Genomic DNA, 27,232 nt, shown 5'->3' with positions numbered 1-27,232 from the left:
CGAGAAGAGAAAAAAGATACGTTTTGGTTAGCTTACCTTTTTGTTAAGATTTATGTATTGTTTGACAATTGTAATATGTTATCTATGATGTGTAGTGTGCCCAATGTAGTGTGCCCAATGTAGTGTGCCCTATGTAGTGTGCCCTCTGTAGCTGTAGTGTGCCCTATGTAATGTACTCTATGTAGTGTGCCCTTTGTAGTGTGTCATATGTAGCGTTTCATTGTCCTATGTAGTGTGCCCTTTGTAGTGTGCCCTATGTAGTGTGCCCTATGTAATGTACCCTATGTAGTGTGCCCTTTGTAGTGTGTCATATGTAGCGTTTCATTTGTCCTATGTAGTATTAATATGTAATGTGTCATGTGTAAAGTTTAGTATGTCGCCTTACTGTTTAATATGTAATCGGTCATTTGTAATGTTTAGCGTGTTGCTTTAGTGTTTAATATGTAATGTGTCACGTGTAAAGTTTCATGTGTAGTGTGTTTCGTGTGTCATTTATAATGTATTATGTATTTTTGTTGGTGTGTAGTGTGTGTCAAGGGGAGGTATGGCGAGAGTGAATATGTTACTTTGATATTTTGGTATGATAGTTATGCTCCTTGTATGTGTACCCCCCAGGTTATGAATGTGAATAGTCTTGCACTTCTTGTGAACTGAATGGTTTAGGCTTCTTTGAATGTGCGTGAGAATATGTTAGTCAGTGAGGTCTTGCCCCCGATCCAGGAAGGTTGGACGGTTGCTTCCTGGACTGGTGGTTTTGTATTAATATTTATTGAAGTTGATGTCATTGTGTGCTTATTGAGTATTAAAGTATTATTTGCGTTTCCATGGAGATCTGAGATGGAGTTAAAGAGGAAAGGAAACAAATGAGGGGGAGGTGGAGGACAAAAAGTTGGAATGAGAACTGGAAATAAAACTGTCCATACATGGGGATGGTATTATGCCATCATTGAGCACTAGTGTCCAATGCCTAGACAGATACCCATGTGGAACTAAAGTCACAATCCAGTTTGACCACAGACCATTGTCTCCTGGCTGATACACTGTCAATACTAACCGAGTAATTGTACATGATTGTATTAAGTTGTAATTGTCAGTATTTTGTTTTTTCCAAAATAATGAGAAACCGTAGATGCCAACGCGGCTTTAACTGTAAGACATTGTTCATTTTTTATTATTGCTAGAGACATATGAATTGATCTTTTCATTTGTTTCGGTTGTTTTGACATATTAAATATAAACTTTGAAACGACTAGGCCTAGTTCAAATTGTAATTTTACTCTTCAAGCCACATTTTTTTTTTTCATTTACTCTATTCAGTCTTTCTCTTCGTTGTAAATAGTTTCATATTTCTAAGTGATTGCTCTGGCAAGACATAATTCTTTTGTTTGGTTAATACGCGCTACTTTTTGTAAATAAGTACAATAGGTACTACTAGTTTCCTGTAGAGCTGTTTCTTTATTTGAATACATTTATATATGTGTGTGTAGATATATATATTATATATATATATATGTAAATATATATGTATATAAGTATGTGTATGTATGTATATATATTACATACATTTGAATGACTGTTATTTTAGTTAATAACAGTCATATCGTGAGAGGGGGGATGTCAGGGGGTGGTATGGCAAGAGTGAATATGTTACTTTGATATTTTGGTATGATAGTTATATCCCTTGTATGAACTGAATGGTTTAATGTTCTTTGAATGTGCGAGAGGAGAGAGAGTGTTAGTCAGTGAGGTCTTGTCCCCGGTCCAGAAAGGTTGGACGGTTGCTTCCTGGACTGGTGGTTTTGTATTAGTATTTATTGAAGTTGATGTCATTGTGTGTTTATTGAGTATTAAAGTATTATTTCTATTTCCATGGATATCTGAGTTGGAGTTAAAGTGTATCTAGTAGTAATTGTTCCTATTTGTATATCCATTAGTGAGCCAAGCAACTATTAATTAATTGGCATTTAGTAATTTTGTAACCCGTAACGAGCCGAGCCAAGCCAAAGACAGCAAGAATAGAACCCTGACAGTGTGTCGTGTAAAGTGTGTCATGTGTTGTGTATCATTTTATTGTGTCATGTAAAGTGTGCCATGTGTAGTGTAAATTGTTTAACGTGTTAGACCAACGATTTCATAAGCACTATATTCTTTTAAATAACCTCACTGGAAAATTATACATACATTATTTTAGTTTAGTAAACCAAAAAAAAAAAAAAAAAAAAACGTTAAAAAACCACCCACTTTTCAGATTCTTCATTCTCGTCCAGCGGACAAATTATGCTTGGTCACAACTTTGTAGCCTTGAAAAAACAACAGCAATCTCTTTTGGTCCCATGGCTATTTATTAGATCGACATTTCTAGTCTAGTGAGTCTAGAATCCAACAAGTCTAGTGAGTCTAGAATCCAACAAGTCTAGTGAGTCTAGAATCCAACAAGTCTAGTGAGTCTAGAATCCAACAAGTCTAGTGAGTCTAGAATCCAACAAGTCTAGTGAGTCTAGAATCCAACAAGTCTAGTGAGTCTAGAATCCAACAAGTCTAGTGAGTCTAGAATCCAACAAGTCTAGTGAGTCTAGAATCCAACAAGTCTAGTGAGTCTAGAATCCAACAAGTCTAGTGAGTCTAGAATCCAACAAGTCTAGTGAGTCTAGAATCCAACAAGTCTAGTGAGTCTAGAATCCAACAAGTCTAGTGAGTCTAGAATCCAACAAGTCTAGTGAGTCTAGAATCCAACAAGTCTTGTGAACGGGGAAGGCGGGAACCCTCTGTACACCGAGGGCGAATTTGTTTGTCCACCCAGCATCTGAGTGTTGACGAAAGTAAAACTTGTAGTTAGATGAGCTATCTCCCCTGATACCATTCTTCACTGTTGTAAATTTAACAATAGTCATTGCTGGAGCCTAAGAGATACATTAGGTCGAATTAAATGGGACACATTTTGTTAAGAGTCGTTAACGCTCTAGCTCTCCCTGGTTCTCTAGACACCCCCAGCATGAGTTTATGTCAAGGGCGGATACAGAACTTTTACATGAAAGAGTGTAATGGAGAGAGTTTCTAGGGTGACGGTGGGAATAGGTTAGATATGCGGTGTGAATAATGCAAGATAAGTGTCATTGTCGTCAGCGTCTTATGTAGGACAGACGTCTTCATATGGGCAGACTAAAAAAAAAAGACGTCTTATTGTCGTGAGTTAGATTTTGTTAACCCTTAAAGTTCTGAGCTTTTTTACAATGAGTTCATACAAAATGGAATTACAATTCTAATGTGTAGACCAGTGTAGAGGCTAAATGACCACACGCGCCTAAAGGGTTAAAAAAAACAACAACAAAACAAAACATTTATATTATTACTAAAGTCTACTGCATTTTATTTCATTCATCTCTATTGTAAAAAAAAGTTATATTTAGTTTTGTTCACAATGAAGTTAGTCAAGTTATTTCAAGATTTATAAGTTAAGATATATCAAGCCTACAGCGGGTTTAGTTGTCTGCCAGCAGGTTGGTGCTACACGTCAACGACCGTCTACAACAAGGATCCCCTTACCAGTTTCAGTTCGGCGTTACTCGGTTATTAATATTTATTTCACTATTTTTTCAATGTTAACATTTTGTTTCAATTTTTTTTTTCGTTTTTCGGATGTGAGAGTGATCGTTCCTTGTTTATGTTGGATGCAGGAATGATACGTTTTATAAAAAGAATAAGACAAGTTTTTGTTAGGGAATCTTTTTTTATTTAAAGTTTGTTTCTAAGACTAAGACTAAGACTGCTTTATTGATCCTTATGGAAATGTGTTGTGATTACAAGGACTCTTTTCTCATATACAGACAACAAAACAGAAGCATACACATAAATAGAACAGACACAACAGTAAGAGTTCATTCAGTGACTACACACAGGCATCTTGGTCCTTTTCATGTTTCCTGATCAAAGGGTGGCGTTGATAAAGTCTGACCGAGTAAGGTACGATAGTGTTTTGGTACCGCTCTGTTCTTGTCTTGATTGACAGCAGTCACCTACTTCGCGAGGACTTGATGTAGTTCTGATGGAGTGGGTGGCTGTTGTCTTTCAAGAATTTTGCGATTTTTCGAGGGACCCGAAAAAAAATGTAAAGAATGCAATTTTTGTAGTGCCTTTGTTCACCTTTATGAAATTTTGAGTGGGAAAAATGTGTTTAGTTTTGTGTTATTTTTCAATATTTATGAATTAAAAGTAGAAATGAAAGGTTGAATCTTTCAGTATATCGATTTTTTAATGAATTTTTACAATCTTTCCATTTTCCATGCTGAATTTAAACTTAACTCTTTATCTCCGTAATTATTCGTCCACGTTCTAACAGAATTGTTTATTTTTCACATTTGTACATTCTACCCTGTTATGATTAAACTTCAATAATATTTTTTGTTTGTAATCACAAAACGTTACTTTTGGTATAGAATTATAGAAGAATGCATGCTCTTTTTATATAATGCAAATTAAAGCTTATGAAATGAGAAATTAAGTTTAATTTAGTGAGGTCAAATTAACGATGGTATCGTTAATTACGAGAGAAAGGGTTAATATAAATATTTTCTGAAATACTTAATTTATGTATAAAATTCATTATCCTTTAAAATTAAATACGTTAGGGTATAGAAAATCCGCTGCCGAGGATAGACTCAGACTGCGAAAAGAAAATCTAGATCGACCACCTTCAGACAATGGTTATGTGGCAAAATATGTAGGTCGCAGCTGGGGCTGCACAGCCACGGGAATTACTGCATTCCTCACTTATCTTCGGACTCGAAGACAAGCCTTATTATCATAATAATAATATAATATTATATAATAAAAATAAAAAGTTTCGTTATTTTTAGTAACTCTACCCACTTTGAGAATTTTTGTTCGGTCCTGAAAAACTCTATTTTTTCGATCAAAATAATTTGCACAGTAAGAGCTATTTCCACCCCTAACACGAAAAAGACAGTGGCGTATGCTTTGCTAACACCAGACACAGTTTTCTAAAATATTGATTTCTCAAACCACATACAGTTTTTAAATAAAATTATAATGATTTATGTAAATCATTTCTCAACTAAAAAAAAACGATATTTCAAAAAGATAAGTCCACATAAAATTGTGTCACTTTTTTGTGCCTCAAGGGAAATTTGTCGTTGTCGAATGAACATCGACATCTAGCTCGGTTGAAGTGAAGGCTAGAGAGGCTAGAATCCTCTCCTCCTAATGCTCGAGACAAGAACCCTGCGGTTGCGCGTAATGCGTAAATATTTCCATGCATGTCAAGAGCAAGTAACTTCCGCTCTGTGAAGAGCATTCGCTGGCTGGTTGAAGAGGAAACAGTGTTTTCATTCCCTGGGGAGAAACCCTAAGCATGTGTTGATGAATAATAAAGAACTGCTTTAGAAAAAAACAAGAAACAGTTATTTCAATATTTATAAGTAGAGATGCATTTCACATTAAAAAAAAAATACATTCATGTTGGATTAGATCAGGGGTTCTCAACCTGTGTGTCGCGATCCCTTTGGGGGTCGATTAACGATTTGCCAGGGGTCGCCAAAGACCATTGAAAAAAATGGATTGTTTTTGTCCACTCTTCTATTGCTGTGTGTGTATGCTGGGGGGGGGGGGGGTCGCGGCAGACTGGAGGATTGTAAAAAGGGGTCGCCGAGAACAAAAGGTTGAGAACCGCTGGATTAGATGAACGTTGAACAAAAAATTTAAATGACTTTTTAAAAAAAAAAAAAAAAGCCATAACAGCGAGTGGAGTGTTTCGTAAGCGTGAATGTATTTTCAGAATTGTTTTTTTTTTTCCTTTTGGTATATGAGCTATTATGAACGAGTGTTTTGCGCGATGTGTTGTCATGAATCTTGTGTGTATGAGAGAGACCAATCGTCGTAGAAGGTATGAACAATGACCTGCAGAGTCGCAATCTCTGGGCAGTGGAGACCAATAGAGCTCGTTGCCAAGTCACAGGTCTGTACAACGTGGCAACAAGCTAGTGGTCTAAACCGCCCACGGGTTTGCAACGTTGCAGATCACTGCTGAGGCCTTTTATCACTAATGGTCTCGGTATGAGACGTGACGGCTCAGTTTCTTGAACTTCCCCTTGTGAAGAAGATGGTCTGGCTGTTGGTTTCCTTCTGTGTTACTGTGTCCACTGTTTCCCCGTTGTACGTGGATAAAGTTTAAGCGTGATCGCTACATCTCTGATTACGCTTTGTTTCGGGGGGTGTGGGTGTGTGCTAGGTGTTGTGCCCGAGGTTGAGCCAGGCCCTGATTAGTGCGGTGTTATAGTTTTAGAACGGGATAAGTTTAATCGGGAATTTCCTTTTGGGGCAATTAGTTATTATGTTTGGAATTTGAACAAGGAAAAGAAATTGTGCTTGACTGAAGTAGTGGTATAGGCTAAACTAGTCTCCTTTATAGGTCCCCGCTCTAAATTTGAACAAACAATATATAACTTTACAATTTTTTTCTTGTCATAGGTAACACAATAGCAGAGTGGTTAGCACGTCGACCCGACGAGGCGTGAGCTTGGAGTTCGAATTCAGGCAGTTCTTTTTTTTTTTTTTTTTTTTTTTTGTAAATGCTATTAAAAACCAATTATGTTAAAATCCACTCAAATATCCCTTTTTCTCTCTCTCTCTCTCTCTCTCCCCTCCCCCCATTCCAATTTTCTTAACTGGTCCGGATAAATGAGAGGATCATAGAGTATTGAAAAAACTAAAAGCATGAAATAGCGCTAAACAAAAACAAGTGGAAAAAATATTTCTTATCATACAGATTTATGGTTGTTGAATTAGATTTATAACAAAATTAATTACGTGATAGATCCAAAACATACTGATAGATATACACTTCGTATAAGCTTTGTTTAAAAAAAACAACAACTAATTAGTCTAAACACAATATTTGCTGCTGTCAGGAAATGAGCGCGAGTCTATGTCGCACGCGATTCTATGAAAAGCTTTGTTGTTTGCACAAAAGCCTCGTTCTAAACTCTGGCATGGGTAAAGCTAAGTGCTTTAGACAAATAAATCAGTGCAAGCACTGGCATGGGCTAGACCAGTGATGCTCAGAATACGGCCTCAGGGTTAATCCGGCCCACAACGCAGTTTATTTATCCCTTCAAAATGGTATACCCTTATTATATAAAGAACCAAACAGAGGCTAAGTTCTATTTGATTTTGACGATTTTTGCGGTGATGAGGTGGACATGTGTGTCGGGAATGAATCCGGCCCTAAGGCCAAAGAAAGTTGTGATCCATTCAGCTAGACTTATTGTTATGTACTTGGACTGTCTCATCAGTTGTTTTTTTTACCCGTTGACAAAGTCCGAAAAAAGGGACATAAAGCGATTTCTCTTCTCTCCCTTGAAAACGTGAAAGATAGTATTAGTTCACACACTATTGCTTCTTATTACAAAACATTGCCAGGCTGATTTCAAAACTAATATTTAAATAAGAAAAACATTTTTAAAAACTTTAAAAAAAAATACCTCCTTCTAGCGATTGTAGACGTGTAGTCCGTTCAAGATAAATATTTTCTCGTACTCTCGCCAACCTAAATGTATTTCTTTTTTACTTTAAAAAAATCATAACGGACGTTATGGGACCGATTATAAGACAGGTCAAAAAAGTTAGCAAGCTGAGGTCATCATGACCCAAAGTCCCTTATAGTCGCGTAGCTATCTAATAAAAATATATATTCCAAATATATATATATATATATAAGGCTTGTCTTCGAGTCCGAAGATTAGTGACGAATGCAGTATTTCTCGTGGCTACGCAGCCCCAGCTGTGACCTACATATTTTGACATATCTAGCGCAAGGGTAAACATTGTCCACCGGTGGTCGATTTAGATTTGTATATTTAAAGGGGTTGAGAATGACCCTAGTAACTCTATCTTGTAAAGACCTAACCCAGCCACCCATCGGACGACCATGATAATTATTGTTTCTTATACCAGCTAAATGTATTTACATCATTCAATAGTTCAGCCCCTTTCATTAGCCTAGGTCAGCATTCAGCATAGATGTTGAACTTTTTTTTTTTTGAAGAGAAAACGACTCGGAATACAGGGCAAAGTCATGGCTTGAAAATCAAAAGTAACCTACTAACGATCACATGACGGTAACTTCGGTGTATTGACGTATGTAGGTAGAGCTCAATTCTTCATTAGGGCTTTAGATGTCTCTCTGTCAACAACAGAGCATCTAGACACGTAGTGTTGTCAAACTTAGATTACACAAAACGGGATTTGTATTTCATTTAGATCTACTGCTATAGTAGACAGACAACTCGAAGAAGCTCGTGAGATAGATGTAAGAAGGGACTTTTTTCAAATCAAAACTCAAATTACACTAGAGAGTGATTTTCTATATTCGGAGAAAAGTCCCCACTTTCCAGATTACCTTGACCTGATTTCTCCGCATCTACGACATAAATAGATCGATGTCTTAGTTGTTCCACTTTCCCCATTGTTAGTAGATCTATAACTCTAAGCTAGCGTGAAATTAAAAAAAAAGGAAAGAAAATGCTGGATAATGCTAACATAGAGGCCAGTGGTTCCAACTATATTCAGCATGGGGACTACACAGATTTGTGTCAAGGCCAGCATCATCTCATAAGATCGTTAAGTTCAAGGTAACCGACCTTTAGAGGCTTCATTATTAAATGTGGGCAAGGGCGGACTGAGTGTTGAAATCGCCCGGGCATTTCTATACACATCGACCAATAAATTGTATATCATATGATATCCATCCAATTCTAGATATATCTGTCCTCAAAATCATTATACTAGGTTTGATAATGTATCTATAACTGTACGCATGCATACAGTGAGCTCTATACACCTATAACAAATATAGGCCTTGTGTTACTTTTTAATCACATAGTGTGTTGGACTCAAAAGGATGAAGCCTGCTAGAGCACTGTCTACGGATGTAGGCGACTTCACTATATCGGAAAATTTGTAACATTAAAAGAGTATCACACATCAGAGTTTGTAAAATATTTTTACACGAGTTTCAGAAGGCCCCTTTTATAAGAGAATATTATAAAACATTTCACAACTTAATACGTGCCACTGTGACACCCATGCGGCCCTTATCTTATAAAATACAGACCTGACTTCAAAAATGAAAGATGATTGCGGTGGCCCTAGCGGCTCATTTAGCCAGTCCGCCCCTGATTGTGGGTGGAAGTTTGAAAGGAAAGGCTAGGACATGTGCATGCATGGATGTGGCCCGCGGACCATAGTGTGTGCATCATTGCTAGAAGCTATTTGTGTGACAGTGGAAAGACATACAGCCATTCTTGAAAGGGCAGTCAATTCACTCTAAGTAGTAATAACTATTGAGAATAAAAGTTTTTCGTAAATAAAAAAAACAAATTTCAGTGCCTATTCCTTGGACTGTGATGCGCGATGGCTGAGCGGTAAAGCGCTTGGCTTCCGAACAGAGGTCCTGGGTTCAAATCCTGATGAAGACTGGGATTTTGATTCTAGCTCTAGTGGGCACCTGACATTAGTCGGGTAAAGTAAAAGCTGTTTGTCGTTGTGCTTACCACATGACACCCTCGTTAACCGTAGGACACAGAAACAGATGACCTTTACATCTTCTGCCCTGTAGATCACAAGGTCTGAAAAGGGAACTTTTTTTCTATTCCTTGGACTACCGTTGTTGGTATATGGATGCTCATTTAGAGCAATCAAGAGCGCTCTAGAGCTGAACAGTTTTCTGTAGTTATAATGTTAAGGTGTAATGCACATAGTGTTAGACAAATTTCCTTAATGATAATAAAGATTATTATTATATTTATTATTAATATTATTATTATTGCGTCATGTTGTTTCATAAATTGTATGTTAATCAATCACTAAGCAACTAGATACATCCAATTGTATAATAATAAAAACGTGACCCACAAATAAAATACAAAGAATCAAAAGAATCCAGTAACACTGACGTCAATACCTCAGCTGTCACTACGACACATCTATCCATCAGATTTGATCGAGTTCCACCGTCCAAAGTCTTTAGAGACAAGAATGGTATGAACATCTGGAGGCAACACTTGATAATCACGTGATCGTGTAGACCGCTCCACCCCACCCCCATGAAGTAAATAAGATTGGTAATTAAAAAAAATCTATGAATAAATGCCTGATTATAACTTATGGCTACTTTAATTGAGAAACAAAAAATGATTACAAAGAGAGTTTGTGTTATTACACAAACTCAGAGGCGGCCCCCGTCGGTGTCGGATCCCTGTCGGAAGGAATATTCAAAACGTGATTTAATTTGATGGTCAAAAGTAATAATGTTTCAAAGATTCATTAGCCGTTGTAAAAAATGTTTTTTTTTTCTGTTTCACATCTTTCGGATGTTCTTCTAAGTTAAAAAATAATTCACTTCTCGCTGGACGACGGAGAATGGCACTGAGCAGGGTATGAACCCTGCCTGGTCGTGCAGTTTGCGTGCTGTCATTCGGATTTACCGATGGTCCCTGGTTCAAACCCTGCCCGCTCCCATCCTCCGTCCTCCTGTGAGAGGTTTGGGCTAGGAAGTAAACTATCAACTCTGAAGGAACATCCGAAACATGTAAAACAAACAAACAACCCGGGACAGTCGACATAATCAGTTCAGCACGCTAACCGCACGACAAGGAATTGCTCTTTACTTAATAACAAACTGGTTACAAACTAATAGCCTGTTATTGATAAAGAGATATATTACACATAACGGCATGGCATCTAACGGATATATACAATATGTCAGACGAGCGATTTCAGATTATCTTTCAGCATTGATATGTAATTGGAAAAAAAAGAGAAAAGAACAGATTATAATTACCTAATAACTTATATTAATTTTAGACCCAAGGTTCAGCCCAACAGACACACCATACACACCCAGTTGTTCATAAATTAGTAAAAGATATGCATGATGATTTAAATTAAATATAAAATTTAATCTAATGATATTTATACAATGACAATGACATGTGATCAATGATAATGATAAACAAATAGTATAGTGTGAGAAATTACTAAATCATAGTATAGTTTAAATTAATTACTGAATTAAGATTTCAAATACAATGATAACCGCTTTTTAAATATTGGTATCATATATCAGTCCAAGACAAAGATTCAGTAATCAGGTGCAGTGTACTTCATTCACCAATGGCAACACAAGTAGATCTATCTTCGAACCAAGATGTATGTTCATCACGATGAAGAGTCAAAGTTCAACTCACAACTTCACAACATAACACCAAGTCTGGATATAGAAACCCGCAATCTGGAATCTGGAACCTCAGACTCAAACATCAGTCCCGAAACCTGAGACGAAAACCTCAGACAGAAAAACCTGAGACTGAGATCTCACTTCTGAAACCTGAGACTGAGATCTCACTTCTGATACCTGAGATCTCACTTCTGAAACCTGAGACTGAGATCTCACTTCTGATACCTGAGATCTCACTTCTGAAACCTGAGACTGAGATCTCACTTCTGAAACCTGAGATCTCACTTCTGAAACCTGAGACTGAGATCTCACTTCTAAAACCTAAGACTGAGATCTCACTTCTGAAACATGAGACTGAGATCTCACTTCTGAAACCTGAGACTGAGATCTCACTTCTGAAACTTGAGACTGAGATCTCACTTCTGAAACCTGAGACTGAGATCTCACTTCTGAAACCTGAGACTGAGATATCACTTCTGAAACCTGAGACTGAGATCTCACTTCTGAAACCTGAGACTGAGATCTCACTTTTGAAACCTGAGACTGAGATCTCAATTCTAAAACCTGAGACTGAGATCTCAATTCTAAAACCTGAGACTGAGATCTCAATTCTAAAACCTGAGACTGAGATCTCAATTCTAAAACCTGAGACTGAGATCTCAATGGCAACACAAGTAGATCTATTTTCGAACCAAGATGAATGTTCACCACGATGAAGAGTCAAAGTTCAACTCACAACTTTACAACATAACACCAAGTCTGGATATAGAAACTCGCAATATGGAATCTGGAACCTCAGACTCGAACATCAGTCCCGAAACCTGAGACGAAAACCTCAGACAGAAAAACCTGAGACTGAGATCTCACTTCTAAAACCTGAGACTGATATCTCACTTCTGAAACCTGAGAGTGAGATCTCACTTCTGAAACCTGAGACTGAGATCTCACTTCTAAAACCTGAGACTGAGATCTCACTTCTGAAACCTGAGAGTGAGATCTCACTTCTGAAACCTGAGACTGAGATCTCAATTCTAAAACCTGAGACTGAGATCTCAATTCTAAAACCTGAGACTGAGATCTCAATTCTAAAACCTGAGACTGAGATCTTAATTCTAAAACCTGAGACTGAGATCTCAATTCTAAAACCTGAGACTGAAATCTCAATTCTAAAACCTGAGACTGAGATCTCAATTCTAAAACCTGAGACTGAGATCTCAATTCTAAAACCTGAGACTGAGATCTCAATTCTAAAACCTGAGACTGAGATCTCACTTCTGAAACCTGAGACTGAGATCTCAATTCTAAAACCTGAGACTGAGATCTCACTTCTGAAACCTGAGACTGAGATCTCAATTCTAAAACCTGAGATTGAGATCTCACTTCTGAAACCTGAGACTGAGATCTCAATTCTAAAACCTGAGATTGAGATCTCACTTCTGAAACCTGAGACTGAGATCTCAATTCTGAAACATGAGACTGAGATCTCACTTCTGAAACATGAGACTGAGATCTCACTTCTGAAACATGAGACTGAGATCTCACTTCTGAAACATGAGACTGAGATCTCACTTCTGAAACATGAGACTGAGATCTCACTTCTGAAACATGAGACTGAGATCTCACTTCTGAAACATGAGACTGAGATCTCACTTCTAAAACCTGAGACTGAGATCTCACTTCTGAAACCTGAGAGTGAGATCTCACTTCTGAAACCTGAGACTGAGATCTCACTTCTGAAACCTGAGACTGAGATCTCACTTCTGAAACCTGTGACTGAGATCTCACTTCTGAAACCTGAGAGTGAGATCTCACTTCTGAAACCTGTGACTGAGATCTCACTTCTGAAACATGAGACTGAGATCTCACTTTTGAAACCTGAGACTGAGATCTCAATTCTGAAACCTGAGACTGAGATCTCACTTCTAAAACATGAGACTGAGATCTCAATTCTAAAACCTGAGACTGAGATCTCAATTCTGAAACCTGAGACTGAGATCTCACTTCTAAAACCTGAGACTGAGATCTCAATTCTAAAACCTGAGACTGAGATCTCAATTCTAAAACCTGAGAGTGAGATCTCAATTCTAAAACCTGAGAGTGAGATCTCAATTCTAAAACCTGAGACTGAGATCTCACTTCTGAAACCTGAGACTGAGATCTCACTTCTGAAACCTGAGACTGAGATCTCACTTCTGAAACCTGAGACTGAGATCTCAATTCTAAAACCTGAGACTGAGATCTCAATTCTAAAACCTGAGACTGAGATCTCACTTCTGAAACCTGAGACTGAGATCTCAATTCTAAAACCTGAGACTGAGATCTCAATTCTAAAACCTGAGACTGAGATCTCAATTCTAAAACCTGAGACTGAGATCTCACTTCTGAAACCTGAGACTGAGATCTCACTTCTGAAACCTGAGACTGAGATCTCAATTCTAAAACCTGAGACTGAGATCTCAATTCTAAAACCTGAGACTGAGATCTCAATTCTAAAACCTGAGACTGAGATCTCACTTCTAAAACCTGAGACTGAGATCTCAATTCTAAAACCTGAGACTGAGATCTCACTTCTGAAACCTGAGACTGAGATCTCAATTCTGAAACCTGAGACTGAGATCTCACTTCTGAAACCTGAGACTGAGACCCTATAGAAAGACAAATATTAGATTCTTCTAATCCTCTAATTTAATTATAAAAAATACGAATACGATCGAATCCACATTAAAAATAACTTTACAATGTGAAATAAAACTCACCCTAAACAGGGGTCAAATAATCCTTCAAGAATATATAACAAGGCCAACGCTAAGGCTATCCAGTAACGAAGACACAAGTATAATTCAGGAACTCCAAAGATACAGCTTGGCTCTACAGCCCAAGATGGAGTTAGTCTACCAAACGATCAAGAAGAAAAGTTTGACGTCATATATCATTTATGACGAAACGACAAGGGGAGAGCAGCTAGTCCACAAGAAAAAATAAAATAGCGCGAATGACGTCATCATCTATTGATGAAATCGGCGCTATTAAAATGTGAACTAATTTTATTATACAACTAATTCAATAGTTGCTACACTAGTCATGCATGTTGATATGTGACTTAAACTATCCTAAGCCGTTGGCTTTTCTGGCTGACTCAGACAACCCATTTCATATAAAGATTAGAGAAAGCAGAACGGATAGAGAGACACTTACTTAATGTCAAAAGCTCGTTCTAGTACATTCACAAAAACGCGAATTTTATATGAATATATTATGACAAATAATTTAAAATATAAATATAAATCTTCCTTCATTAAATATCGGATGTGGCAACACTATATAAAAGCAGATAATTTTTTATAAGAATGTCCGTTATTAATGACTTCATGCTAAGCATAGGTTAATCCCCGACCTCGGTTTACCACGATTGATTTACATTTAGATTTGTTTTTTTTTAAAAACATACAATAATAATGTTTTTTCTGTATTTCTATGGCAAGCCTTTAAGTATAGTATTTTTAGAACTATGTTATTAAAAATAAACAAAAGAAAAGCTTACTTTTCTTTACAAATCGCAGAAAGTAAAACTCTAAACCTATATTGAGCTGTGAAGCTGTGAATAAGTTGGATGTGTGTTAAAGTTAATTTCTATTAAATAATGTTAAAGCGCTAATTGTCACCCCTATTTTTTGTGTGTTATATCAATGTTTTCTAACTTAGAATCTCTCATCCCTCGTTTTCGGTAACATTGTCAATAGAACCATCAAAAGACATGGGAGGGAAAGAGCGAAAAGAAATGGGAGTGCTATCAAACGTCCATGCCGACAGCAAATAGATTAAGCCAAACACAACGTCGAAGACATCAAAGCAGTGTTGAAGTCCATGCCGCTTTTACATAGCAAAAAGTACGGTCTAACGTTTTGCAAATGATAATACGCACTGTGCGTAAAGTGTAATTTTTAAACATATTCTTGTTGAATTTCAAACAAAATTGTAAAAAGAAAAAGAGAAAAAAAAAACGAGCCCAGACATCCGTGTCTTGCTGCTGATACCTTTTTTTCTTAAGTTGTCTGCATTGAATTTTTTTTCTCCAAACCGGCCCATTTGGTGCCAGCCCACCGGGTATTTACCCGTTTGTCCATATAGCCAGTCCGCCCCTGGTTCCAGCACACATTGAATTAGAAGGCAATGAAAAAGCAGACATACAGGCCAAATATGGAAGAACGAACAAACAAATAAAAATCCCTCTCTACCCAGTAGAAATGATGAAAATAATAGAGTGTAGAATAAATTAGACTTGGACCAGCTCACATCATAATTACAAGAAAAAGGACGACTATTAAAACCTATCTCGACATGACCAACGCATAATTTTTCGACTCACAACCGGACACAGCAGAATGAGACAACTTATGTTCCAGAAGCTAAAAGTCGGGACTAGCGAAACCTGCCCATGTGGAACATCACCAGAGAATGATGACCATGTCCTTCAAAGCTGCATACTATATCAAGAGGCCCGAACAAGATTCTGGCCCCAAAACCTCCCTATAGAAAAAAAAATAAACGAAGAATTGCCTGATCTGGAAACCACTGCGAGGCTCATCTCAGATCTAGGATTACTGATCTGAACCCTCCGACATGTAAAATGAGAATCAAGAAGAAGAAGAAGAAATTTGGTAGCTAGTTTTTTTATTTATTGTTTTTTTTTCAGCAGCCCCCGTAAGGGAAAAAACCCCTTTAGGTTTGTGCAAAATGTCCGTCTGTCCGTCTGTCACACTCAGATCTTAAAAACTAGATGAGAAATGAAAAATATTTTTTCCTTTATTTTTCGCCTCTTGATCACTCATCACGATAACTAAAGAAAAAAGATAATAAGTTAGTTACATTATTTGACCAAAGAAACAAAAATAATCTTAGAGCACTGGTTTCATTTACATTAATCTTTAAAGCCAGTCTGTCCCAATTAGATCTTTCTGTACCAAAATAGTCACTTCTGTTCTTAAAAACAAAATGAAAATGAAAATTGACAATAAGCCTCGAGAGTCATTTCCTTTTCCCGCTTTTTTCCCCTGCTCAACATCTCCATACTTGTGTTTGCACGCTTGCGTAATTATGTAATGGTATATGAGACGCAGCGAGGATTCCAAGCGACATTCGAACGTAAACATCCACCCAATGGGAGCAGGGGTTAGCTGTAAAGGCGGATTATATTCTCTGGGGGAAATTGCCAAGCATAATAGAGACAGCGCAGAAATCTATTTCAGGTTCCGGTCTAGAAGATTAGGAATCTGCAATATAGAGAAAGACATTTATAAATAAATCCTTATACATCAAGCGAGCAGGCGATGGAAAATACCCTCCCCCACCCTGAATGTATTTTTTTCCCATTTTCCTGGAATTGGTATTTCCAAAGATGTCCTATGAACATTATGAAATATAAAATAGATATTTTTCTTTTCCACTAAACTTTAATTGCTACTGTAAGTATCATTTCTTTACAGAGAAATGTTAATAACTTCCATGTTTCTGGTTGCAAATATTTATACTAGCCGGATATGACCCGCGCCCTGCGGGCATTTCGTTTTGTTATTATTGATGTACTGGTTTGAAGTTAGATCTATGTCAAACTTGTGAATGTTCCCTTCAAATTTTTATATTTTGCCACGAAGAAAAAGTAGAGTGTGAAATTAGGCTTACCCGTCAAGCAGACATATTTATATCAAATACAAGATTACAAAGAGAGTTTGCGTTATCACACAAACTCAGAGGCGGCCCCCATCGAAGTCACCAATGGACCAGGAATATTTAAGCCATAGTTTAAATTAATAAAATTGTAAGAAATCATTTGGCGTTTTTTTTTTCATAAAAGCAAACAGGACAACACTTTGTCTCTGATAAGACTCTTCTAACTCTTCTGGAATAAGTAGAGTAGAGATCCAACTAATCACCTAAAAACAGAATGAAAGCTCCCAAGACAGTGTCGATGGCACATCTAGAACTAATTCTAGAATCCAGGTTATATCTAGAATCTAGACGAGATGGAGAGACGGACAGACGGACGCAAAGACAGTCCACACAAAACTAATAGCGTCTTTTCTCCTTTCGTGGGCCGCTAATAAAAGTACCGTGAAAACGGTTCTAAAAATGTGTTACAAATTCTAGTTGTTTTAATAGAGATACAATTAGATACTTTTTGTTTATTCTTAGGAGCCTCCGGTAGTGGTAGGGCCATTAAACTTACACAACCGTCTCCTCCGTTATCTTAGGAACATTTATGCCAAGTTTTATCAAGATTGGTCAAACGGTTTTGATTTCTATGCGGGACATACATACATAGATACGCCTTACTTTCTGCTTTATATATTAGATGTGTGGAGGTGCTGTAAAGCTGATGTAGATGTAATGTACAAACAACGATCTAAACGAAATACACACTCATACCAAAATAATTATCTGTATAATATTCTCTTAAACATTATGAACAGTGTTTATAATAAAATAGGAATTATTGTACGTTGTCCATTAACTTTATATCTACTAGAGATTGATTCTCTATTATTAGGCAAGTCAACTAGAATTACTACTAGAGATTGATTCTCTATTATTAGGCAAGTCAACTAGAATTACTACTAGAGATTGATTCTCTATTATTAGGCAAGTCAACTAGAATTACTACTAGAGATTGATTCTCTATTATTGGCAAGTCAACTAGAGTTACTACTAGAGATTGATTCTCTATTGTTAGGCAATTCAACTAGAGTTACTACTAGAGATTGATTCTCTATTATTAGGCAAGTCAACTAGAGTTATCTACCATGTCTAAGAAACAAAGGTGCTAACTCGTACTAGCTTTTATGCGTTCTACCCTTTACGTCATGATTCTGTGTATTACGTCATTGCCGCTGAAAATGTCTATTTTTAGAATTATCCCACAAATACAATGTCACTTATGAACAGGATAAGACATACAATAACGTTTCTTCAGCATAGTTTATATATTTTATTCTAAATTATGGATCCACAGTGTATACTCTTTGATAACACTTAAACAATCGTATTAACCACGACTAAACAGAATGAAATACTTAATGAAAAACATTAATACATTATTTCATATATCTGACATCTCTCTGTAAGAAACAGACTGGCCTGTCTCCCAAAAGTAGCAATACCAAATCTTTCTCTCCAGTATCATAAGGTAAATTTAAAAAGTAAAGTGCCCCTTTTAGACCTTGCGATCTTTAGGGTAGATGATGTACAAGGTATCTGTTTATTAAAAGATCTCCATGTCTAGTTTAGATATAATATATATATATATATATATATATATATATATATATATAGGTCTGTGGTTTGTATGTATATGGTGACTGCGCAAATTATCTTTTTTTTTCTCTTTTTTTTTTATTTGTTCCTGGAAGGTTAAAGGTCACACACATAGAGCACGAGAAACGGAAAACACGTCTTGTACTTCATTACCTAAGAACGTGACTGTCTTTACGCTACGTGTTAAAGAGACTCGCGAATGTAGCCGAGTTGATCAGATAAACTCTCTTGCTTTACTAGATGGGGTAAGCCTGGTATTTACGATCTACATCCCGCGAGGCTACATTGAGCGTGGGCTGTTTGTTTTCCATTTCATTTTTCAGCTTCATTGCCTGTATATAGACAAACAACAACAACATATTGACAACGTTTTAAAAATATATCTTATAGTAAGGTTTGGATCAAATGAACAGGCCCGCAATAAAAATTTAGTTCTCTATAACGTTGTCAAGTTTATATTTTAACGAAACGCAAGTCTATAATAAGGCCAATAATAGAATATGCATCCTCAACTAAGAAGACATTAAGAAACTGGAACAGACACAAAATAGAGCAGTGAGATTCATAACAAACGAATATTCACATTTAACCAGAGTACCTTTAGTAAAATCACTAAATTTAGAAAGCCTTCAGGACAGAAGACTCAAAAGTAAAGTAGCAATTATACATAAAACACTGAACCATAATCTTCAAATACAAAAACAAAATTTAATAAAGTACTCTGAAAGACACAAAAATAAAGGCACCTCTGAGTTTGCAGAGCTTAAGTCATTGTTAAACATGCATGATGAGATTGACACATGAAATGCGTAGGACGTAATAATCTTCTTTTTTTTTTAAAGTAACGTCTGTATTATATAAGATAAGATAAGATATAAATCCTGTCCCTGTAAATAACGACGAAGGAAATAGAAACCGAAAGCTAGTTAAGGTATAAATCAGTTTTTGACATATATTTATCATTTTGTTTATTCGCTTGAAAAAAAACAACAAATGTTACTATTCAGGATAGAAATCTAATACTCCCCATATTTCATTAAAGTGAGTACAGCATGAACTTGGTCGCTTATAATATATATAATCATATCTGTTGTAGATCTTCCTGCCCTAAAGCCACACTGCGACTCTGGATAAACACGATCTGCCAGGATCTGTAATCGCTTTAGTAACACTCTAGCAAAAGCCTTTCCGACTATGCTAAGCAGTGAGATGCCTCTGTAATTGTTACAATCAGAGCGGTCGCCTTTATTTTTATAAATTGTAACAATGTTGGAGTCTTTCAATTCCTGGGGGACCATTCCTTGTTCCCAGCACAAGCTTAGCAGTTCATGGAGTGGTTTGATTAGGGCATGTTTTCCAGCCTGAATTACTTCAGCAGGAATGCCATCTCCTCCGGGTGTTTTCCCATGTGCAAGCATGTCAATGGCAATGCTCAGCTCCTTTACTGAGGGCGTTTCGTCTAATTCCGTCAAAACTGGAAGTGATGGGAAGTTGGAAACATCATTTGGTGAGATGGCGTTTTCAATCTGGTAGAGTTCTGCATAGTGTTCTACCCATCGTTCCATTTGCAGCGCACGATCGCTGATGATTGAGCCATCTTTTGACTTGAGCGGAGCACACTTGCTGGTGTGAGGTCCAAAGGCTTTTTTCAAGCCCTCATGTAGTCCTCTTATGTTACCACAGTCGGCACAAGATTGAATATCTTCGCATAGCTCCTGCCAGTATTTGTTAGCACATTGTCTCGCTACTCTTTGGGCATTGTTACGTGCAGCTCTGAGCCTTTTTAAGTTGCTTGGGGTGGGATCCTTCTTGTAGATTAGCATGGCTGCTCTCTTGTTCGTAGTGGCAGTTTCCATTTCTGGTAGACTAGCTTCAAACCAGTCTTCGCTTTTCTTGGTTTTGTTTCCAAAGACCAGTGATGATGTTTGGTAGATTGTATCACGCATAAACGTCCAGCTTTTTTCTACCTCAGTCACAGAGAAGTTTTTAAAAGCTTCCTCTAATTTGTTCTCAAATTCGGTGCAAAGATCAGGATTTTTTGTGCTAGTAGTATTCAGGCGTGATTTTCTTTTTCCCTGTGAAGTGTGGATCTTAGTTGGCAGCAGTCTTGTCCGGCATGACACTAAAGTATGATCAGTATCACAATCCGCGCTTTGGTAGCTACGTGTCAGCAGTATATTTCCAATGTCCTTTTTTCGTGTCAGTATCATATCCAGCTGGTGCCAGTGCCCAGACCTAGGGTGCCTCCATGAGACACAGTGCTGTGGTTTTGTTCTGAAGTATGTGTTGGTAATGCAGAGCTTATGGTATGTGCAGAATTCAAGCAGTCTTTGTCCGTTCTCATTCATCTTTCCGATTCCAAAAAGCCCAAGACAGTCTGGCCAGGTAGTGTGATCTGATCCTACTCTGGCATTGAAGTCACCTAGAAGGATCATATGTTCTTTTTGAGGAATGTTTGCAATGGCTTCTTTGAGGTCTTCATAGAATTTGTCTTTGTCCTCCTGAGGCGAGCATAGTGTGGGGGCATAGGCACTAATTAGAGTGACTTTTCCAGATGCTGTCATCATACTTATGCTTAGTAGCCGTTCCGAGCCACCAACTGGAGGGACTATCATGGGAAGAAGACTGTTCTTGACAGCAAAGCCCACACCATGTATTCGAGTCTCATCCTGTGCTTTCCCTTTCCAAAAGAAAGTGTAGTCAGTCTCGCGGAGCATGCCGTTTTCGGCCAGTCGGGTTTCTTGCAGGGCTGCAATGTCAATATGTAGCCTTTTTAGCTCGTTGTTTATAACTGCCGTCTTCCTTGCATAGTCGATCTGCCTTAGATCATCAGTGAGACCAGGACACATTGTCCTGACATTCCAAGTGGCCAGTCGCATGACAGGGATTTTCTTTTTCAGTTTAAGTTTTCTTCTTTTGTTGCTTGGTGCAAGTTTCCAGCCTACTTGTCGTTTTAAACTAAGCTCTAAGCACCCATTAGAGCAGGCAGGCTGTGGCGGATCAGCACCTAACTGACTGGGGGCTGCCCAGGTTGAGGCGGGCGGTAGCTGATCAGTGAGGCGCGAAGACCTCTCCCACCGTCAGAGACAACCCGTGGCGTCCATACATTACGCCAATCAAGTTGGACTTATAACCCGTAACTGTTGTCTCCCGTGTTGTTTTAGCCGCTTTGCAGCAGCACCAGAGTTTCCTCTCCGGGGCGCATTCCTGGGCCTTGGATAAAGGGGTCATGGGTGGCCCATGCGTCATGATCCCTCTCTCGACCTTGCTGATGTGATCCAAAGGAACGCATCGCATTACATTTGGCACCAACTCAGTTGCAGAAGCTGCCGGAGGGAATTTCATAGCTGATACTCCCAACGCCTAAGGGGCTTCACTCCTGATTTCTCCTCGAGGTTGTCTCCTGAAGCCTCAGTACCGCAAGGCAGCGGGGGTTTGAAGTCAGAGTACCCCTCTCCTAGATGAACTGCCTTACTAGGCTGACGAGCTCCATCTGCCCGAAGCTCCCGGTTTTGTGGCGCCAGGTATCCGCCTTCACCCCTTCACCTGTTAGTAAGAGCAGTTTCGCCGGGCTTAATATCTAAGCCACACGAGCAGGCCAGGTGCTGGACTTAGTTGTCAGAGGCTATTTGAGACGCATGCCATTAGGAGTACTTTATAGACAATGGGAGCTTAACCCCATTGACACCCCTGGCCATGACAACCTTTGGCTTTAGGGCAGGAAGATCTACAACAGATATGATTTTCTCTCTGCGGCAGCTACAGGAGAAGAGCAGAGAACAAAAGCAGCCCCTCTTCATAGCTTTTATTGATTTGACCAAGGCCTTTGACCTTGTTAGCAGAAGCGGTCTGTTTGCTGTACTAGAGAGAATCGGCTGTCCAAATAAGTTAAGAAAACTAGTGTCAGCTTTTCACGAAAATATGCAGGGCACCGTTCAGTTTGAAAGTTCTTCCTCCAGGCCATTCTCCATTAAGAGCGGTGTAAAACAAGGATGTGTACTGGCCCCTACACTATTTGGCATCTTCTTCTCAGTCGTACTATCCAGTGCTTTTAAATCCCTGGAAGACGGAATATACATCCATAGCAGATCCGATGGAAGGCTCTTTAACCTGGCACGTCTTAAAGCCAAAACGAAAAGGCGTCGTATCTTGATAAGGGAGCTGCTGTTTGCCGATGACGCGGCACTCGTATCTCACTCACAAGGAGGTCTACAGAAGCTAGTGAACGCCTTAGCAGCTGCTTGTCAAGAGTTTAGCCTTACTATAAGTCTCTCCAAGACCGAAATCCTGGCACAAGACGTTGCAGAAATACCTATAATACAAATTGGGAACCACACCCTTTCAGTGGTGCAGGAATTTACCTACTTGGGTTCAACAATTGTCAGTAACCTAGACTTAGACATCGAGCTGACAAAAAGGATTGGAAAAGCTACCACAGCATTGGCAAAACTATCCAAGCGCGTCTGGGAAAATGGTAAATTGACCACAGCGACCAAAATCCTAGTCTACAACGCCTGTGTTGTGAGCACTCTCCTTTATGGCAGTGAAAGCTGGTCAACATACATGTACCAAGAGCACAGATTGAATAGTTTCCACTTGCGCTGCCTGAGACGCATAATGGGCATCTCTTGGAGGGACCATGTCTCCAATCAGGAAGTTTTGAGATTGGCCAATATGAACAGCATGTATGCTCTCCTGACACAAAGGAGATTACGCTGGCTCGGACATGTCACCCGCATGCCAGATGGTAGAATCCCGAAAGATATCTTATATGCTGAGCTTGTGGAAGGAGTCAGACCCAAGGGCCGCCCAAGACTAACATATAGAGATGTCTGCAAGCGAGACATGAGAGCCTCAGGCATCAGTGAAAGTATGTGGGAAAACATAGCCAAAGACCGGAGTGCATGGAGACAGACTGTGCGTGCTGGGACAACCCTTGCTGAGAATAAAAGAATTGAAGCGGCTTTAATCAAGAGGGAAAAAAAGAAAGCTGCCCTGTCTGCTAGCCCTAAATCAGAGGCATACAAATGTACGAATTGTGGCAAAGTCTGCCGTTCTAGAATTGGCTTGATTAGCCACACCAGATTCTGCCCCGTCTCAAGATTAAGCCAAAACCAGTGACTCACTTGGGCGCATCCATTGCCTTTCGAGACAAAAGGAGCCATATATATATATATATATATATATATATGTATGTCATCCCTTAACGTTAATGTTTTCTGAGTGGCAGAAGTGATATCTAGATTATAAAGACTTTAAAACAACAACATACTTTCTCCCTAAGAGAAAAGAAAGGTGAAAACCAATCTACATAAATAGAGTTTTATTCTGTTTTAAGTGACTTTGAATCTCACGTTCCAGTCAATAGGACAATTACCAAAAGCTTTGCACCATATGTGAAACGAGTAACATAAAAAAGGTTTATATGATAACAGCTTCTCCTATATTGAGCTATACTAGTTATCATAAAACATATATGCAGGGATTCTCAGTTGTGTCTTCAAAATAGACAAAATACAATTTTAAGATCATTACATATTTAAAAAAATAACTTTCAAAATCCGTGTCCACCCAGGTAGGTTCAGAGTTCAACTGAGTTTAAGAGATGAATAGGATAAATTGTAAGAATATGCAAACACTCAATGGCCAAGAAAATGTTTTGGTATTGTAGTTTCTTAAATCTAAATTCATGACATTTTAATTACTTGCAAAATTTGTCTCGTTTGAAAGCTGCTTCTTCGTTTTCGAAGGTGAGCACATTTCCTATGAACATGACGAAGGCTAGAGAAGACATTCCTTTAAAAATCCGGCCGCATACATGGTATGGGTAAATTGGGTCTGCTGCAGATATGCCTTCCACCTTTCTCGGCCCTTTAATAGCTCAGCGTACCTTCACGCTGGCCTCTTGAGACTCCGAAACTCACGGTTTTACGCCATGAGGCGCGATCGAGAGCTAACGTATCCCAGAATTGAAAATCAATCTCACTCTCCTTGGAGGCTCGATGGCTGAGTAGTAAAGCGCTTCGTTTCTGTATTGGAGGTCAGAAGTTCGAATCCTGGTGAAGACTAGAATTTGTTTTTATGGCGCCTTTGAATCAGCCCCACTCTAATGGGTACCTGACATTAGTTGGGGAAAGTAATGTCAGTGGGTAGTTAACCGTGGGCGTCAAAAACAGATGATCTTGAGATCATCCGCCCTATAGACGCAAGGTCTGAAAAGGGAACTTTTTTTGTCACACTTCTTGAGGGAGCCCTTAAGGGTGTCTTTGTAACGCTTAAAAAATTGCCTTACCGCACACAATTGGCCACATAAAAAAAGTCGCTTGGGGAGGCGATCACACCGTTATAAAATGAATCTAGCACTTGTGTGTCTCTGTAACGCTTAACGCCTTCCTACACACATCGCCCCATAAAAAAGTTTGGGTAGGTGACCACACCGTTAAAAGGAGTGTAGCCCTTAATGATCTATATCTACAGTGAAAAGAAAAAAAAACTGTGACAAATACTTTGGATTGTGAAGGAAAAAGTTGTAAGCGTTTTTCAACGAAACTATTTCTCGCTATTCTATTTGTGCTTATCCTTTCAACTAAAAGAATAACTTTTTAACTTTAAGCAAAACAAATCTCAATTCTTTAAAATAAGACTTCATAAGATTTTGGAAAGCTCGGCAGGAAAAAGGGCGAAAGAAAAAAAAAGTTCCCATGCATGATTTAAATTTCGCATTTTTTGTTGTTTCCATAAAGATGTCAAATAGAATTCCCAGGTTCATGGTGACCCAAAGAAGAATGGCGTCCCAATCGATTTTGTTTAAAATGCAATAACATTATAGATGTAATCAAGAAAGATATATTGAAATCTCTTGCGAAGTAGTCAAAAGTTCAAACTAGAAAATCTTTTTTTGTATTTACCAAGCTTTTAGGAACATGGTTCAATATATTTTTTACATAGACTCATATTTGTTGTGTAATGTTTAAACATTTATTTTGTAACAAAAAAAAAATATTTTTTTTAACTTAGTGTTATGTGATGGCTAAATAGTAAAGGCATCCGAACCAAACTTGGATTTTGGGATTTTCAGCACACCTTTAACTCAGAACTGGGGTCAGAGAGCTTCTGGTTCACGCCTATTCGATGAGAGAAATGCTTCACCCCATCCTAGGGGTGTAAGGGGTATCTAGGAGGGGTAGCACCTCTACTGGACAGGCAGTCGTACCCTCTTTTTGAGGGTAGCTTGGCTCACTCTTGGTCCCCACTCGGTACCCAACTCTCACCTGTGGCTTTCAGAAGCTGTAGCATGCGCAGCGGACACACCCCGGAAACGGCTTTGACTAGCCGGCTAAACCAGGTAGACGGTATCTGACGTGGCCATGACACTCAGTACACTGAGGTTCTGTCAAACCTAGCATGTGAAGTCTGGACTTGGCGGCCTGTGCGTAACGTCACAAAACTAGACAAATCGGACAGAAAGGCCAAGTACCAGCACAATGCTGGGGAGCACTCAAGAGCAGGACAAGGCACACAGAAAGTCTCTGGTCATCCACTGCACCAAAACTTGTCCCCGGACGTCTTGACCAAATCTTGCTTCCGGAAAAGGACGGGCTTTAGGGTGAGAGAGTGAGGTCGACGTGTTGCGCGAATCCTCCTCACTTTAACCCAAATTCAAGCGCAAGTCACTTGTCATCCCCCTCCCCCCCCCTTCACGGCGACTGTTGGCTGCTCCATTTCTAGATGGGTCGCAAAGATAAGAATTACAATTCTTGTATTGAAAATTGAAAACAGCCGCGATGATAAGAAAAAATGAAATCTCCATGTAATCCAGTACACAGCCGCCTATCTATACACAGTATTGAAACTGGATTTGATTATTCCACATGAAGAAAACTTAAAAGAACGTCTTGCAGTCTTTAACTTCAAAGGATTTGGTTCCAGTCTTTCATTTGATCTGATAGTGACTGTCACAGAGTTATTGAATTACTCTCAGTCACGACAGTCCTGCGATGACATTAGTTCTACGCTTATATTGAAAACGCACACACACACACACACATGCATTCATATACGTATTCTCATATGCATTTACACGAACACATAGACAGGCAAAAATATGTCCTGCAACTAAAACATCTCAAAACGGAAGACAAAAGATTCTGAAAGCATAAGTTGAAGGACATGATAATTTTATATTATTTTTTTAGTTTTTTTTCTTTGTAATTATATTCTATGATTCAGAGTTATAAATTATAGCAAGTTTACTTTTAAACTTCTTTAGTGAAATGCCTCTAAGTGATAGTACTAATGGAGACAGTGTGATAGTAAATGTTATTGTCTTGTCAGCCCCGTCCTGTTATTGTAACCCAGTAACCCACATTGCTGGCATGTTGAAAGAATGTGCTAATTAACAGATAAGGGGGATAATTGAATTCCTTTTAGGCCTATATATATGGACGATCTAACTTGAATAAAAGAGCATTTAAACAGACAAAAAAGTGTTTGTTAGTCTCTACTAGCCTACTATTACATGGTGTCAGATGGACCGACTCCACCCGCCACAACCGCTGGAATTTAATGGAAATGTTGCAGAAAACTGGAGAAGTTTTAAACAGTCGTTTCAAATTTACACAATAGCAAGTGGACTTGATACTAAAAGTAAAGAAGTACAGTCCATGACGTTGC

At 38.4% G+C, this 27,232-nt stretch overlaps 1 protein-coding gene across 1 annotated transcript in view; it reads right to left on the bottom strand.

Moving 5' to 3' along the window:
• LOC106068352 (cardioacceleratory peptide receptor-like) overlaps positions 1 to 27,232 on the bottom strand; it is a 165,915-nt gene that overhangs the window by 46,940 nt on the left and 91,743 nt on the right. The window lies entirely within an intron of this gene.

The sequence above is a fragment of the Biomphalaria glabrata genome, chromosome 16 (genome assembly GCF_947242115.1).
Source record: "Biomphalaria glabrata chromosome 16, xgBioGlab47.1, whole genome shotgun sequence".
In the NCBI taxonomy this organism is placed as follows: Eukaryota; Metazoa; Mollusca; class Gastropoda; family Planorbidae; genus Biomphalaria; species Biomphalaria glabrata.
This window is presented reverse-complemented; position numbering and strand designations above follow the sequence as displayed.